The following is a 16,938-nucleotide window of genomic DNA, read 5'->3' as shown; positions in this document are numbered from 1 at the left end:
TCAATTTTGATATGAGGACAATTAATGACAATTATGGTTATGCGGGGGGGAAACAGAAAGAGGGAAGGAGGGAGGTGGGTGGGGCCTTGGTGTGTGTCACACTTTATGGGGGCAAGACATGATTGCAAGAGGGACTTTACCTAACAATTGCAATCAGTGTAACCTGGCTTATTGTACCCTCAATGAATCCCCAACAATAAAAAAGAAAAAGAAAGAAAGAAATTTCTGAGATATTCACGCTTATGTGAATTGAATTCCCCAGGTTTTTGTGCCATCTTCATTTGAGGAGGATTCTTTTTAAAACCAGGGGAGAGTGGAAGGGCATGTAGAAAAGTGAAGAGAGATAATACAGGCATCTGAAGACTCTTGAAAACAATGCAAATTTGTTTTAGCAATCGTTTTTATCTCTTTCCCTACCTATCAGCTAAGCGTTCAAGCAGATGGACTGACTGATCAGCATTTTGCAGTTATTCTGCCCTGATCATCCACTGATAAAAACAGGAAAAGAAAAACACCGAGTCAGGATAAAATTTAAGTGATCTGTAGCATCTAGGATATCTTGACAGCCTTTGTACTTTGAACCGTCATGGATTCAAGAGTTTATAAAACACAAGTTAAACTATGGTAAAAGAATAAAACATCCCTGCACAACATGAAGAACATGATTCTCTCTCTTTTTTTTTATTCTATCCACTGACAGGAGATCCTTTCCAGATCTATAGGTTTATTCTCATAATTTTTTAAAGTGAACAATCTCTACTATAGCCTTAAACTAAAGTCCCTGAATAATGAAATTAAACTGAAAGATTTATTTTTAACCAAGTTTCAGCCACAAAAATTTCAGAATGCTAGTTAGTGGTAGAGTCTTTTTGCATGAGAGAAGGAATGTGGTAGCTGTGGAGCAAGAAGAATATGGGTCTAAGCCAAGGTGCTGCTCATTATTTTTTCATTATACCTTCATTTTGTATTATTTTTTTCTTAATTGAGTAGAAGCAACATACCACTGTAGAATGTATTCTTATATAGGACAAAGCACAAATAACACACATGAAATAGCACAGAGTCAGAAAACTGTGATCCTTTTATAAGTTTCTCATTGGTGTTCATCATGGTGTTTATGGATGATTGTTACAATAATGGGTTTCAATATATTGCATCTCCCTGTGACCTTATCTCTTTACAATGTGACTTGACACTCCTCCCATGGGGAGGTAAATTCTATTTCTCTATCATTTGAAGCTGGGATGACCTTGTGACTGGCTTGGACCAATAGAATGTGGTGAAGTGATTGTATGTGACTTCCAAGGCTGAGCCTGAAAATGCTTTGCAGCATCGGCTGTGACTTTCTTGGAACACCTTCACTGTCACATAAAGAAGCCTGATGTACTCTAGTGGAAGATGAGAAGCCATTTGGAAACAGAGGCCCAGCCAGGAGCCAATATCAACCACCATCAGACACATGACTGAGATCACCTAGAACCTGCCAGCCCCCAGCTGATCAATGAACTGTCTGAGAGTACTCCAATGAGCTCAGACAACACTAGTGGAGTAAAAGAAATTCTCAATTGAGTTCAGCCCAGATTTCCAACCTACAGAACTGTGAGCAAATACAGAGTTATAGTTTTAAGGCACTAATTTCTGATATTTTATTGTTTTCCCCAGCAATAGATAACTGACCACTAAGTAAAAGAACCATGGTAAACTTTTGATAACAAATAAAAGGGAGGCACATAAAATCTGTCACCCCATCTCTTACTTTTATTACATCTAATTTTCTTTTCTTCATCATTTCTTGCCTTGATATTTTTGCAACTTTTTAAAAAGCACCCTTATTGGGCTAAGATGATTGTATGCTAATTTGAGCAGCCATGGCCTACAAGAAAAGACTAAAATTCCCTTTCTGATGTCCTCAAAGACTTGGATTTCATTCATACATATTTTGTTCTTTCCTTAGACCTGCAAAAAATAAACTGATTTTTTTCAAAAAGTGATTATTCTTCTCTTTCCCACATACAGGAATCCTGGTGATTCCTTAGACAGTTCTTGTAAAACAAGCTATCTTTTTCTCTCCAGGTCATCCAATGGGTTCACCTCTATAGGCTCTGGAACTAGTGTTCTGCAACCTTTGACATTCCTGACCCCTCTCTTTTCTAATTTCTTCGCCGATCTCTCTTGAGTATTCCTCTACCTCCCTATAATCACCTTTGCTACCTTCTTTTCTTCTGGACTTTCAGGTTCCTGGTCCTTGACCCTCTGCTTTTCTCTGTTGCTCTCACTCCTGTGGTGAATTTACCCACTCTTATGGCTTTGTCCTGAGAATTTTCATCTCTATCCAGAGGACAAGCAAGTGTTAACCAACAGCTCTGATATCTGTATATCATTGCTTTTCAATAAATACCTGTGAGCTGCTTTTTCATGTGGAAAATGAAATGTATGCATTGACTGTGATACTCAGCATTATGTTTGACAAAATTGAAAACCACTTGAAATCTCTTAAGGGGTCCTGATATCAAGAGACTTCCCACTGGACTGTAAAAGTTTATGCATGAAATTCTAGTCAAAATATGTCCCATCTTCAATAAGGAAAGCCAAAAATCGGGAAACTACAACTCTTACTGCGAACCCAATGGCTCCAGATGAATAAAAGATTCAACTATTAAATACTCATATATAACTACTGCTTAAATAACTTCATGTTATTCTTGCTTAAGCATTCAAGGATGCTTCTGACAATTCCAAATATGAATTCACATGTAGCTCTGGGCTTCAAAGAATGAAATAAAACAATAATTTTAATTTTGGAAGTCCTTGGAGTGAAAACAACGGAGATGTAGCCTTTCTCTGGCTGTTGTGTCTTCCAATCCCTGCAGGACAATTAAATTCTTTCAAATCTCCAGCAAGGGCTAGTAGGTTAATTAAAATGTGTGATTTTTTTAAAATGGAGAAAAACTAAACTGAGGATAATATATAGTGCATAGACTCTACCAGCTGCCTTGGAATCAACATTTAATTAACCAGCAGTGAGGCACAGCACCTCACTGATTTTTTTTTTCTTCTCTTTCTGCACAGACATCATGGGTACAAGTACTAAGGTCTCAGTAGCTGATGATTGCAAAGATAATGAGTGCAATGGCTCTCCATTCTCCAAGCCCAGCCTATTCTTTCCCCTTAGACAGGGACCTTGTTTTTGGTGCCTTTATCATACTGCCCTAATACTTCCTACCATAAATAGTAGGTCCTCTGCTCACTGACCCTCTTCCAAAACCCCACAGAGAATTTTTTTCTGGAACCTCCTTTCTCCCTTCCACATACAGCTTACCCATGTATTTTCTGCTTTTCGTAATGGCAGCTACTTGATTAATTAGCTAATGGTCTGTTAATGTGCTAATCCTCTCTGGAAACCCCTGCATTTTAACTAGAGGACCTGGAGAACTAGATAGTCCATCGATGGAATTGTGGTAGTCAGCCTCAAAAGGGCCCCATTGATCCTTCCTTTCTGGCATTCAAACTTTTGTCAGGGTTGGTCTGGGTGACCAATCATATATGACAGAAGTTACAGTGTGATGCTCAGGATTAGGTTATTTTTTAAAAACTTCATCTTAATCTTTCTCTCTCATTACCTGCTTACCTGCTCTGGAGAAAATCATACTGTGGATAGTCTATGGAAGGTCTCCTTGGTAAAGAACTGAGGAGTCATGTGAATGATCTTGAAAGTGGTTCCTTTAGCCCCAGTTAAGCCTCCAGAGATTGCAGACTTGCTCGATTCCTTGTCTGCAGCTTCATGAGAGATGAAGAGATCATGAGATCCCAGTCTAGAACCAGCCGGATAAGTCATCCCAGATAACTCACCCACAGAAACTACAAAATAAACATAGTGTCGTTTTAAACCTCTAAGATTTGAGATAATTTGTTGTTCAGTAATAGATGATGAATACAGAAAGTTTGGGTCTTTCCCACATGATGGAGCCATTTAGCATCACATGAACGTGACTTGCTAAGGTAGTAGAGTGAGCTGGGTGACTCTCAAAAAAAGAGAAAGAGAACAGCAGACAAGGAAAAGTACCACATGGTGTGTGGGGATGAATAGGAAAGTGTTGCTGGATGGACTATGCTAGGACTAGAGAAGGGAAGGGGCAGTTAATTGTGTAGAAGTCCAGGATTTGTTCCCTTGTTAGGGTAGCCGTCAACGTCTGCTCTTTCCTACCCTTCTTATTCTCATCAAGCCTCAGCCACTCCTAGGGTACAGACAGACTATATGTCATTTTCCATCTCTTTAAGATTGTCTATCTCGTATCTTCTGTGTCAAGGTATGTATCTCCTTTATTTCTCTAAAGATTTCCTTAAGGGGCTAACAAGACTACAAATAACACATGTGGTACCTTTGAATGTGGTCAAGTCCACAGTTGGTTTCCTGGTATTTGTGACTGGGAAGCTATATGGTACAGTTGGGAAAGCATATTTGGACACCAGATGCTTCTGGGTTTAAATGTAGCCTCTGCGGTTAATAGCAGTGTCAGGTGGGTAGCAGTGTCAGTTCCTCCAAGCCTTGGTTTACTTATCTGCATAATGGGAGTAATAGCGAGCTCATTAGCTTATTAAGTTCATTGAATGGGATAATATACATATATCTCCAAACATAGTTCCTGGGATCCAGAAAATGCTCACAAAATACTAGTGTTCTTTCTATTCTCTCATCTGAATCATTCAAAGCAACTTTAATAACTCATAGACATTTAGGAAGACCTTTAAGTTTCATTTTGTGATTAAAGAGAGAGGAGAGGTATATTATTATCCTTTTAGATGTGCAATAATCTGCCAAGAAAGAGGAAATTATTTGTATGCCCTAATTTTTGTGTTATTTGTATTCAACCACCAGATGGTACTTAAAATATACAGGATTCAAATAAATCTATAAAAGTTATCTAAAGCACAGAAGAAGCATAGTTGGATTTTAACCATTACTTATAGAATAAGAATCATCTCTAGGAAGAAGACCTGGAGGTGAAAGGCACCTTAAAGTATATCCAGGCTAAATGAAAATCACATATGAAAATATCAACTTGACCACCTTTTAGAGACAGATTGGTAATTACTGCCTGGACTCAAATTTTAGCTCTGTCCCTAATTAGCTGTGTAACCAAGGAAAACAAACTATCTGAGCCTCAGTTTCCTTATCTCTAGAATGGAAATAATTATTAATATAATGCTTGACTTAAGGATTGTTGTGAGGATTAAGAGTGTGTGTGTGTGTGTGTGTGTAAAATCCATATTCCAATGCCTGGCAATGGCTGTCTATAAGGTTCCTTTATCATTTTCAAATGTCCCTTGAACTTTAGTTTGAAACTGTAGAGACAGGGAATTCAATGGCCTACAAGACAGGCCTTCCAGCATTGGACAGTTCTAGTTCCATCCTCTCAGAAGGAGTGAAGGTAGGCTATACTTTTTCCAGCAAGGCAGTCCTCCTGATATTCACAGGCAGCTAGAACTCTTTCTGTCCCATGCTTCCTGTTGCAAAGGGTTTCTAGATTCTCCATTCCCTGGCTGCCTCCCTCTAACTGCTCCCTGTTGTCAATTACCATTCTGGAATGTGTCCTGCAGAATCAATGCAGTGCTCTAGATGTAGGTCAGTAAAATGGGGCTAGGGTTTCCACCGACAAGAAATGATGCCATACCTTTACCAACACAGTATCTCATTGTCTTTTTTGGATTTTTGTTGTTGTTGTTGTTCATCATTTTCTTTGTATGTAACAAAATCAAGCATATTTGCTACTAAACGTAGGTCTTTGTCTCTTGAGTTTTACCTTATTTGTTTGATTTCAGCCTTCTGTATATTCTCTCCTCTTAGCAACACAATGAATTCTATTTTCCCCACTTTTCTGTTAGTTCAAAGCAACAAATCAGACAAGAAGCTTTCATACAAGCCATGTGGCAAGAATTATTTTCTTAAATTGTTGAAAATAAGAGAGGACACTGCTCCATCTCAGTGAGCTGAAGGTGTTGGGCATCTTTTGGACCCAACCTATCCATGTGGGATGTGGCCTGGAGAAAAGGCATTGACCTATAGTAGAATAAATAGTAAATAACTGAATGAATGAATTGCTAGGGAGATAGCAGGAAGAGAAAATATACAGATTAACATTCACACAAAGGTTGAAAGAACCAATATCAGATGCTTCCTGAGAAATGTTTCCTCACTTCCTGAGGAAAGTGAATATATACCTGAACAGGGTAGCAAAAAGTTATGCAAACAAGATAACTGAAAAGATTCAAAAGAAACTGCAGTTATTTCCTAATTCACTTGTCTCTACTAATGCAAGCAAGACTTTTCCCCTAGAAACCTCCGAGGAAAAAGGCTTTTTAAAAATCTCATAATAGATATAGACTTTCAGGCCTTCCATATACACAGATAACCATGAGATATAAAATATAGAGTTTTTTTCCCTTGAAGATTTTGAGACTCTGTCTCAAGGAAAAAAGAATTGGATTCAGTCAAAAAGCTATATTTAAGGCCCTTAAAGCCACAGCTTCCCCACTCCTGGGTGACAGAGAATTATAGAAACTAAAATCTCAGTGAAGGAAACAACAACAAAAGTGGTAAGAAAATAGGGCTTACAGTAGAAATGTGTGAGATATACCAATACCGAGGCACTAATTGAATTTAAGGATCTTACTGATGAAGAAAAGAGCAGGGAAGAAGAGACAGAGTGTTGCTGAAAGTCCACACTTAGATCATTAGAGGATCCAGTGGAAGGTCACCAGAATCCTGGGAAGAGACTACGAATGATGCTGTCACACCAGCCAAAGCAAGAGGGCCTGTCTGCATGATCTGCTGAATGAATGGTTCCGATCTCCACTACTCCCCATAGCCATACTTTCACCATGGCAGGTATTCCCTGCCCCCAGATTGTGGATTTATCCATGTGACTTGCTTTGGCCAATGGATGTGGGAAGAAGTGACTGTGCCAGCTCCTTGCCTAGGCCATAGCAGGCTTTAATACTTCCACTTAACTTCTTGTGTCACTGCTATTTCCATGAGAAGAACATGCCCCACCTTGCTTGCTGATACTGAGAGGAGGATGAAAAAAATGTGAAGAGCCTTCCTAGCTTATCTTAGCATAGCAAAGCCACCGCAGCAGTCATAGCCTGAAGCAAGAGCCACTAGCTACTATATCAACGGAATCCCAAAGAACTTATAAAAGGAGTGATCAGTAATATATGATTGCTATTTTATGTCACTGAGTTTGGGGTTGGTTTGCTATCCAGTCACAATAAGCATGAGAATAACTGACTTTGGCAAATATTACAGAAATAATATGCAGAAAAGGCTACTGAATTTGGAAACAAGGTAGTCAATAGAGAGCTTTAAGAATAAATGATGATGTTTCAGGAAAGAAACAAGTGCAAAAACTAGGTCTCAAGGAATTAATCACAGTAGAAAGACCTACAGAATGAAGTTGTAAGAAGCAATAACAGTTGAAAAGCCTTGATGTTAAAATAAACATCATATTAAAGTAAACATAAAATAAACAAAATAGCTAACATTATATTCCAATGGAAGTGTCTTAACCAGGGAAGGAGTGGGCTGTGGGGAAAGGCCCAGGGAGGCTGATGACAGCCTAGGAGGAGGGGTCCCCAGAAATCAGATGGAATGGGATACAAGATAAAATAAGTGACTTCTACAATCACCAAGAGGATAGAGGGTTGAAACTGGAATCAGGGCAGAGTCAACAGGCCTTCTTTCATGAAGGAATTCTTTTTCAGTGAACTCCTTGGATAACGTGTGGATCATCGATTATGAAAGTGTAAAAGACTATCATTTGCTTGTCTTTGAAATTTCTGTTTTCCTTACATTGACTAGGACTCTAAAGTGTCAAATTTCTAGTCAAGATATATATCCAAAGGTTATATATAATACAGTTGTGTGATGAGAAAAGGAAATTGACAATCCACATAAAATTCAAGTCCATAGCTTTGACTATTTTAGGATATTTCTAAGTGATCAATCACGATGCCAGATGGGGGAGTGAAAGATCAAGGGAGCCACCATGCAGGGAAAGAAGTACATTGTGCTGGTGTGCTGGAAGAGAGGCAGGATGCACTGACGCTGTTTGCTGTTACTGAGCAGCCCTGAACTGATTGGGGCAGCACTGCCTTACTGTTATTAGTACCCAGAAGTTCAATCCCCTTATTGGATTAACTCAGAGTTTCCAGCCAAAAATATATGGAGGTGTCTCTGGAAACCCTTTAAGATGATATAATAGCACTGTGAAAATGCCTGTAGGCAATTTATAAATGAGGCTTGCTGTTATTGAATACTGGTTTGTTGTGATGTGCCTCAAACTAGTTGAGACAATGATATCAGCGCCCTCTGAGCAAAATGGAATGGGAGCCATCTTCCTAAGATCTATTCTCAGCAGGCAGGGCTGCTGCTCACTCACCAGGGAGACAGTGAGCTCCATGCCATCATCAGGAGCCCTTCCGCCTCATTTCTTCTCTAATGGCAAATCAGGACAATATTTACTCTGCCTGGTCTGGCCCCAGGGGGACCAGGGTTTATTTCCAGAGAACCGTCAGGTGAGAGGAGCATCCTTGTTTGGGAACAGGAGAGAGCAGGAGGATGGAAGGAGGCATGGGTTAGGTTTCACAGGAAAACTTAAGGAAATACCCTGTTTCCCTGAAAATAAGACATCCTCCGAAAATAAGACCTACTTACTGGAAAGATAAGACATCCCCTGAAAATAAGGCCTAGCACATTTTGGGGAGCACACCTTAAAATAAGACACTGTCTTATTTTCCGGGAAACAGGGTACAAACACACCCTGCATTGGAGGAGTTAAGAATCCCGCAGTCCAGCGTGTTCCTGAACAGTCATTTCCAGAGGCACATTTGGAAGTATTACCGCGGGCACTGAAGAAGAATGGAGGTGGGCCTAATGACCTTCGCTGGAGTAGTTCCAGGTCCCCTGAGTTAATATTTTAAAATTCACTATTGCAATGTGTCAGATGGCCGAGGACTGGCAGGAATAAACTATACCAGTCATAAAATTAGAGAAGTTCCCTAATCAAGGAATAAACAAAGGACATGGTTTGTGAAAATCTGAACCAATCCACCCTTCTATGTGTTCCTCAGTACCGCAGGGTTGAGAAGTTCGGAAACCACCATTCCCAAATTCCCTTGCCAGAGGGCCCAATGGGATTTGGCCAATGAGAAGCACTGGTTTAAGATACAGTAGATAGAAGAGCCTATTTTCCCCAAATGGGCAGCTGTAGATTGGTGTGAGTATCAGTAGATGCTGAATGTGGTGGGGATTTTACCTGAGGCTTTCAGGCATCCTCCTGAGAGCACCCACTCCTCACAGGAGTCAGCCAAGATTGCTGGGGATGATTCTGAGCAGTGTGTTCTTCTGGGTTTCCTGAAAGCAACTTTGCTCACCTTTGCTCTCCTAGCCTCCCAACAAAAAATTTCAATTGTGCTAGACTACGATTCCTTTAATTAAACTTCTTCCTACTTCAAATATCTGACAGAGTTTCTATTTTGTGAGGCAAACCTTGACTGATAAACTGTCACAGCAAACCTTGACAGGCAATCTACATGCTTCTGATCTGTTTACAAATATTGGGATATCCTGGTTCTTGATGTAAACTAAGTACTAGTAAGCCATATACTCATCTGGGTGGAAAAAGCACAGTTCTTTCCCAGGAATTCATGAGCAACATGCCTTCAACCATACAAAGAACATTGGTAGAACACCTCTGACTGCCAGTGCTAAGTAGTATTAGGAACTTCTGGAAAGGTGAAAAAAAGAAAGATTATAAACAAGTAAAAATATGATGTATCAGATGGTTATGAGTGCTGTCATTAAAAGGAGGGGCAAAGAGGACAGAGGGTTGTGTGTGGGGGGTTAATATATGGCAGCAGGGAAAAGCCTCATTGGTTAAGTAGTGATATTTGAGCATAAATATGAAAGAAATGAGATTGTCATAGAGCTATCTGGAAGAAGAGTTTTCTCCCCGTGTGAGTCTTGGAGACAGGAACATTCTTAGTCTGAATAAGGGAACAATACACCTGGTGCAGAGTGAGCAATGGGGAGAAGAGAAAGAGATTGGGTCAGAAAAGTGAAGGGTCCATTTGCACAATTCGTATATGCCTGGGGAAGGATTGGGGCTTTTACTCTGAGTGAGAGGGAAACCATTTTACCACATGTTTAAAGCATGCATTGTTTTCATATTAAGGAGAAAACAAATGCACTTTTATTTTTAAAAAGTAGAATTTGATCATTGTAAATTGAGCTGTAAATGTGAAACAGCCTAAATGCCCACCAACCCAGGAATGGATTAACAAGCTGTAGTATATGTATATCATGGAATATTATTCAGCCACAACAAAAGATAGAGACTTTACATCCTTTGTATAAACCTGGATGGATGTAGAACACATTATTCTTAGTAAAGCATCACAAGAATGGAGACATAAGAATCCTATGTACTCAATTCTGATATGAAGACAATTAAGTCCTAGTACACAGTGGGGGGTAGGGGTGGGGTGAGCTGAGAAAGGGAAGGAGGGAGGTGATGGAGGGTCAAGGGGTGTGGTACACCTTTTGGGGGTGGGACACAGATATAAGAGGGTCCTTATTTAACAAAAGCAATCAATGTCACCTGGTTCTGTGTACCCTCAATCAATCTCCAACAATAAAAAAAAGAAAAATAGAATTTGAGAAGATACAGACCCAGCACCCCATCCTTCAAAATCACACCGCACAATGCTTTCCCCAGGGGTCAACTGCTCCTCAGACCAACCAGTTTCTTGGCTTTTGTTTGAAAACTGCAGTTTTTGCCATCCTAACAATATGCCTTCTAAAGTGATTATAAAGGAATTCCCCATCTAACTGTTTTCATAATTTTTTTGCAAATTGTAAAATAAAGGCTGAGTTCCCCAGATGGGCTGTAAGATAATGTTGGATTTAAGGAGAGGCAGGAGGCTAAAAAATAATAATAACTTAACACTAAGAGAGAGATGCATGTGATTTGGCTGGGAGGACTTCCCTGGGAAGAATGCCCACTTGATATCCGTGCTTCTTATCTGAGGGAGCTCCAGCACAGCAGGCACCAGGAAGGTTTTTCATAGCTGCGCTCTACATTCCACTGTACTAAAGAAGACACCACAATAAAGAGGCACTCTCCCCTCAGAGCAGCTCACTTCCCTTCTTAAGGACTACACACAAATACTATGCCCAGCTTGTCCAAGCTCAGAGACTCAAGATACACCTCTGGAAGCAAGCACCTGAAAGCCAAATGGGATTGCAAGAAAATGATAAAAAGAGGGGAGGGGAAGAGAGAAGGGAAGAAAAAAAGAGAAAGTGGACTGTCCTAGGTAATCCTCAGAGGCTGTTGTGAGGGCACAGGGAGAATCCCTCCGCAAAACACTGGGGAAAAGGGGAGAGCTGCGTTAACTGAGCTTAGCCAGAAGTAACACCAAGAGGAATTCCAGTGTGGCTTTTGAAACGTTTTTAACTTAAAGGATAAGAGAGGTTATTAGAGCTATTTGTCATTTGGTTTAATCAAAACTTTCCCCCTATAAGATCACTGGCACATCTAGAAATAACATGTAGCCATTAAAAATCAAAAGCCACCCAGTTTTATGTAGACATACTTAAAATATTGATTGTACAGGCAGAATTCAGAGGGCTGTGAACATACAGATAACTGAAGTTTTATAAAATACTCCTGGATGACCATGCCAAGACCCTCCAGCCCCACTACACACATACACAATGCACACAGTACTCACACACACACACAAAGCCCCCCACACTCACACACAAATACAATGCTCATCACCATTCACCATTTGTCACATATTTATGTGTCACATATATGTTACATATTTACACATCAATACAGACAATCTTGTTCCTCTCATCTACTTCAATGCTGGACATGTGTTGAATGGGAGTGTTAAACCATAGGTTCACTATTTTGCCTTAGTTATTCTGCTCATGGCATGTGTATTTATTAATCAGGGCTCTCCAGAAAGACAGAATCAGCAGGATGGATGGATGGTAGATGACAGATAGTAGAGATAGATAGATAGATAGATGAGAGGGGATTTATCAGCAGAGTTCACCCCATAGATTAAGGAGGCTGAGAAGTCCCAGCATAGGCCTGCAAGTTGAGACCCAGGGAGGGTGTACTGTGGCTCAGTCCAAGTCCAAAACTCTTAGAATCAGGAAAGTGGATGGTGTAACTCACAGTCTGAGGTCAAAGGCCTGAGAACCTGGAGGCCATTACTACAAGTCCCAGAGTCCAAATACCAAAGAACTTGAAATTCTGATGTCCGAAGGCCAGGGAAAGAAAGATGACTCAGCTCCAGGAGAAAGAGGGTAAATTCACCTTTCCTCTGCCTTTTTGCTTGGTCCAAATGATGATGCCCAACAACATTGCAAGAACATCTTCCCCTCTAAGTCCACCAATTCAGATGCCTGTCTCCTCTGGAAATGCCCTCACTGGCACATCCAGAAATAATGCTTTACCAGCTGTCTAGGCGTCACTCCAGTCAAGTTGACACTTAAAATGAACCATCCCAGCATGACTGAAAAGCATTGAATGCTCCCTGCCCAAAACAGCACATCTCAATTTCAGCTGGTCACACTTCAAGTGCTTAGTAGCCACCTGTGACTAGTGGCTTCGATCTTGCTCTTCTTCCCAAAGTTGCTATGTATATGAAGCATTATAATTTACGTGAAAATATTCTACAAGCTTTGAACTGCTGTTACATGCATGGTACTAACAAAGTCAATAATCACTTGAACCTATCATGTTGACACACCTTACATGGGGCACTATTTCCCCACCACATTGCTCCATATTGGTGAGCTGTGAAATGGGACACACACAATCCCACTTGCAAGTACATTTGTGGCCTCATAGGAAGAGCACAGGTTGCCTAGGTTTGCGTTCTTGACCACATCCCAGCTTTACGACTTTGGGAAAATCCTGCTTCACTTTTTCAGTTTACTTATCTGTATATAGAAAAAGAGTATCTCTTCCACATACACTACAAAGTTGCTGTGGATATAATGAATATAATATTGAACAAGTAAAAATTGTAAATCATTCCTGTATTTGTTAAACTTGGCATTCCCTCATATAATTCTTGATAGGGTACTAAGAGTATGAATAATTATAGGAATTTCAAAATTTTAAATATATTTCTTATTCATTACCTCCTCCAACCCAGAACTCTTATTTTTTTATTAATATTAAATCATAGCTGTGTATATTAATGCAATCATGGGGTACCATACATTGGTTTTTATAAACAGTTTGACACATTTTCATCACACTGGTTAATATAGACTTCCTGGCATTTTCTTAGTTATTGTGTTAAGACATTTATATTCTACATTTACTAAGTTTCACATATACCCTTGTAAGATGCACCTCAGGTGTAGTTCCACCAATCATCCTCCCTCTACCCATCCTCCCCCTTCCCTCTCCTCCCTCTCCCCATTCCCCATATTCTTAGGTTATAACTGGGTTACAGCTTTCATATGAAAGCCAAAAATTAATTTCATAGTTTCTTCCATTCTTGTAATGGAAAAAAAAGTATCCAATGTACTCAGAACTCTTATTTTAAAAGTTGGGTCTTCTGGGCTGCGATCTCAGATGTGATGCCTACAAATGCACCCTGTGCTGGAAAATGCACCCCTGGAGAGATTGTTCTTATAAGGGGGCTCGGGGTGGGTGGCCAAGGCAAACTCAGATTAAAGCAGGGGTTGGTGTCAGAAAGAGCCAGCTGAGAGTGCTGGGACTGCTGCTTGCTCTCTGTTATTTTCTTTCTGAACCCCAATTTCTCCATCTGTGGACTAAGCTACTGCCTATAATTGTGAGGCTTACAGGAGAGAATACAGTAAACACCTAGCACTGAACTGACCCCTAGTCCACCGCATTCATCTGTAAACGTTTCTATTGTCATCTCAACATTCCGGATGCCTGACGCATCATGCTGGGAGAGGAAGGAGGTTTTGCTTCCAGAGTGACCTGGTCATTTACTGAGTTTGGGATTTCGTGTGTGTGTGTGTGTAGGCTCTGGGTGGGTTTATTTAGATGGGGACAGGCCCTCCATTGGCACTCAGCTTTGTAACTTCTAGCCATTTAGTCACATCCTGATAGACACATTCATTATTTCCAAAGAACTAGAGAAGCAGCTCACAAGACAGAGGTCTCCTTCCAGTCTGGCCAGTTCCCAGGGGACCGTCCCTCACAGTGTTTGGCTTCTCAGGAGGACTTTTCTGCCTGGGCAACTTGGGCAGATTGAGCCCTGCCTCACAAGTTTTCTGGTCCAACATGCATTCTGGGTGGTTATGATAGCAACGGTCATACATAATTCTGGCTGGATATTTGTATGAAGTGCTGTTTGTTATCCCAACAGATCTCAGGTTATTTTCTAAAGATCCGCTACTGTGAGCAGCCTGGTGTTGTGATATTGTCCCAGAGCTGGGCAGTGAAGGTGCTGGAGGGAACTGCATGGGGCCAGAACAGTGGCAACCAGCAGGTGCATATAATCGCAACAAACTGTGCCTTGGGTGATAGGAAGTTGGGTGATCTACCATCCCAGTTTGCTGAGGATGTGAGAACTTCCCAAATGTTAGTGTGCATAGAAGTAACCTGAGGACCTTGATAAAATGCAGATTCTGACTTAGGAGGCCTGAGGTGGGGCCTGAGACTCTTCATGGCTCACAAGCTCCCATGGGGTCCATACTCTGAATAGCACTCGGTTACTGGACCTCCACCAGGCTTTGGAAAGACCAAGGCTAGCCTGGCTGCACCTCTTCCTAGGTGTTATCCGCACTCTTCTCATTTTCTCTGCTCCACTGTCCAAGTTACTCATGACCTGGCTACTCATAACTATTTAGGCTACTCATGATTCTGTGTTTCTTTCCCCGATGCACAGTCTCCTTAGCCTCCCTATTAATACATGCTCCTGCTTAATAGAGTAGGGCATGATATTGTTCAACAAATGCAAGCCTCCTCCTCCCACTTCCCACACTTCTATCAGCAGTGATTCAGAGTAAAGATTGTTAAAACTCCTACTTTCTTCAACCTTGCCCACTTTACATACTCTCAGCCTAAAATTAGGTGACTTAAGGCTGAGTGCACCTAAGAACTTTGAGCCACAAATGTCCCCTTCCTAATGCAGTGCAGTGTGTGCTAGTTGTAGGTTTTCCCAGCTTGCTGGGCAGAATTCTAATATGTCTCCCAAGATTCCTGCCCTCTGATGTATACACAACTTCTTCCATAATTCAATTCAACACTAATCTAGGTACCGCTGTGAAGGGATTTTGCAGATGTAATTAATTTTCTTAATCAATTTACTCTAAGACAAGGAGATACATGTAATCCTTAGTGGGCCTGACCTAATCATATGAGCCTTTAAGAGGAACTGGGTTCTTCCCAGCAAAAAAGATTGGAACTGTGAGAGGGACCTGATGTAAGGAAGATTCTCTGTTCTTGGCCTTGAAGGTGGAGGGTACCATGTGGGGAGGAACTATGGGGAATCTGGCTGAGTGGCCCCTGGCTGATGGCTGACAAGGAAATAAGTATCAGGCCTCTAGGAGCAAGAAGCTGAATTTGGCCAACCATCTGAATGAACTTGGAGGCAGACTGTGAGCCCATAACCTCCAGGTAAGAGCCTAGACCAGACAAACCCTTGATTTGGGCTGATAAGACCCTGAGAGGAGGAGAGCATTCACTTAAGCCGTGGGTAGGCCGTGCCCTATAGAAACTGTAGGAGACAAACGGGCACTCTTTTAACCAGCAAATTTGTGGTGATTTATTATGCAGCAGTGGAAAACTAATGCACTAATTCACCCACCCAGCTTATCAAAACAGGAGAACAAATGACCTTCAACCCATTTGGCTGGACTGTCTCTTGTATGGTTTTTCCCAGGAATCAAAGCACACACGGTTAGCCAAAGTATGAGTGAACTGACATGCACACAGCATCTGGAGGAAATGCCATTAACATGGGAGACCACAGTATAATAAGACCTTTGCTTCCTCTCTGATCTCACTTTTTATCATTGTTCCCCTATCATAGCCATATCGGCCTCCTTGATTTTCCTCGCATACTTCAAGCTCATATCTGACTCATGCTGATCCCTTTCCCAGGATCACTCCTCCTCCAGATCCTGCCTGAGTCCCTTCCTCATGTTCTGTGGGTCTCTGTTCACATGTCTCATAATCATGCCTCATGTCTATGGTATACATTATTTCTCACACATATGAACAGGCCTTTCTTAACCACACTACTTAAAATAGCCATCCCCCCAGCCCTTCCCCATTGCTAGGTCTGAATGTGTCACCCTAAAAATTCACATGTTGAAACTCAATCCCCAATGTGATAATATTAAGCCATGGGGTCTTTAGGGGTGATTTTCATGAAGGTAGAACTCTTGTGGGTAGAATTAGTGACCTAATACGAAAGGTGTAAGGGAGTTGTTCACCTCTTTTTCCTTCCCCTTCTTGTATGTGAGGAAGCAGCAAGAAGGTTCCACGGTAAAAATAGAGGTCGTCTGCTCAGTGCCTGTAGCATAGGGCTTACAGTACCAGCCACATACACTGAGGATGGCGGGTTTGAACCCAGTCCTGGCCAGCTAAACAATTACAACACAAAAAATAGCCGGGCATTGTGGTGGGCGCCTATAGTCCCAGCTACTTGGGAGGCTAAGGCAAAAGAATCACTTCAGTCCAAGAGTTAGAGGTTGCTGTGAGTTGTGATGCCACGGCACTCTACCAAGGGTGACACAATGAGACTCTGCCTCAAAAAAATAATAATAAAATAAAAATTAAAAAAAAGAGAAGTAAACAGAGGCCTTTACCAGACACCAGATCTGCTGGTGCCTTGCTCTGGGACTCCCAAACCTCTACAACTGTG

General features: G+C 41.2%; 1 pseudogene; it reads left to right on the top strand.

The window, feature by feature from the left end:
- The first annotated feature begins 5,363 nt into the window (after positions 1 to 5,363).
- LOC128567445 (60S ribosomal protein L10a-like) overlaps positions 5,364 to 16,938 on the top strand; it is a 97,113-nt pseudogene continuing 85,538 nt past the window's right edge.

Source organism: Nycticebus coucang, chromosome 16, assembly GCF_027406575.1.
Source record: "Nycticebus coucang isolate mNycCou1 chromosome 16, mNycCou1.pri, whole genome shotgun sequence".
Lineage (NCBI taxonomy): Eukaryota > Metazoa > Chordata > Mammalia > Primates > Lorisidae > Nycticebus > Nycticebus coucang.
Note: the sequence above shows the minus strand (reverse complement) of the source record. Positions and strands in the feature narration are given on the sequence as shown.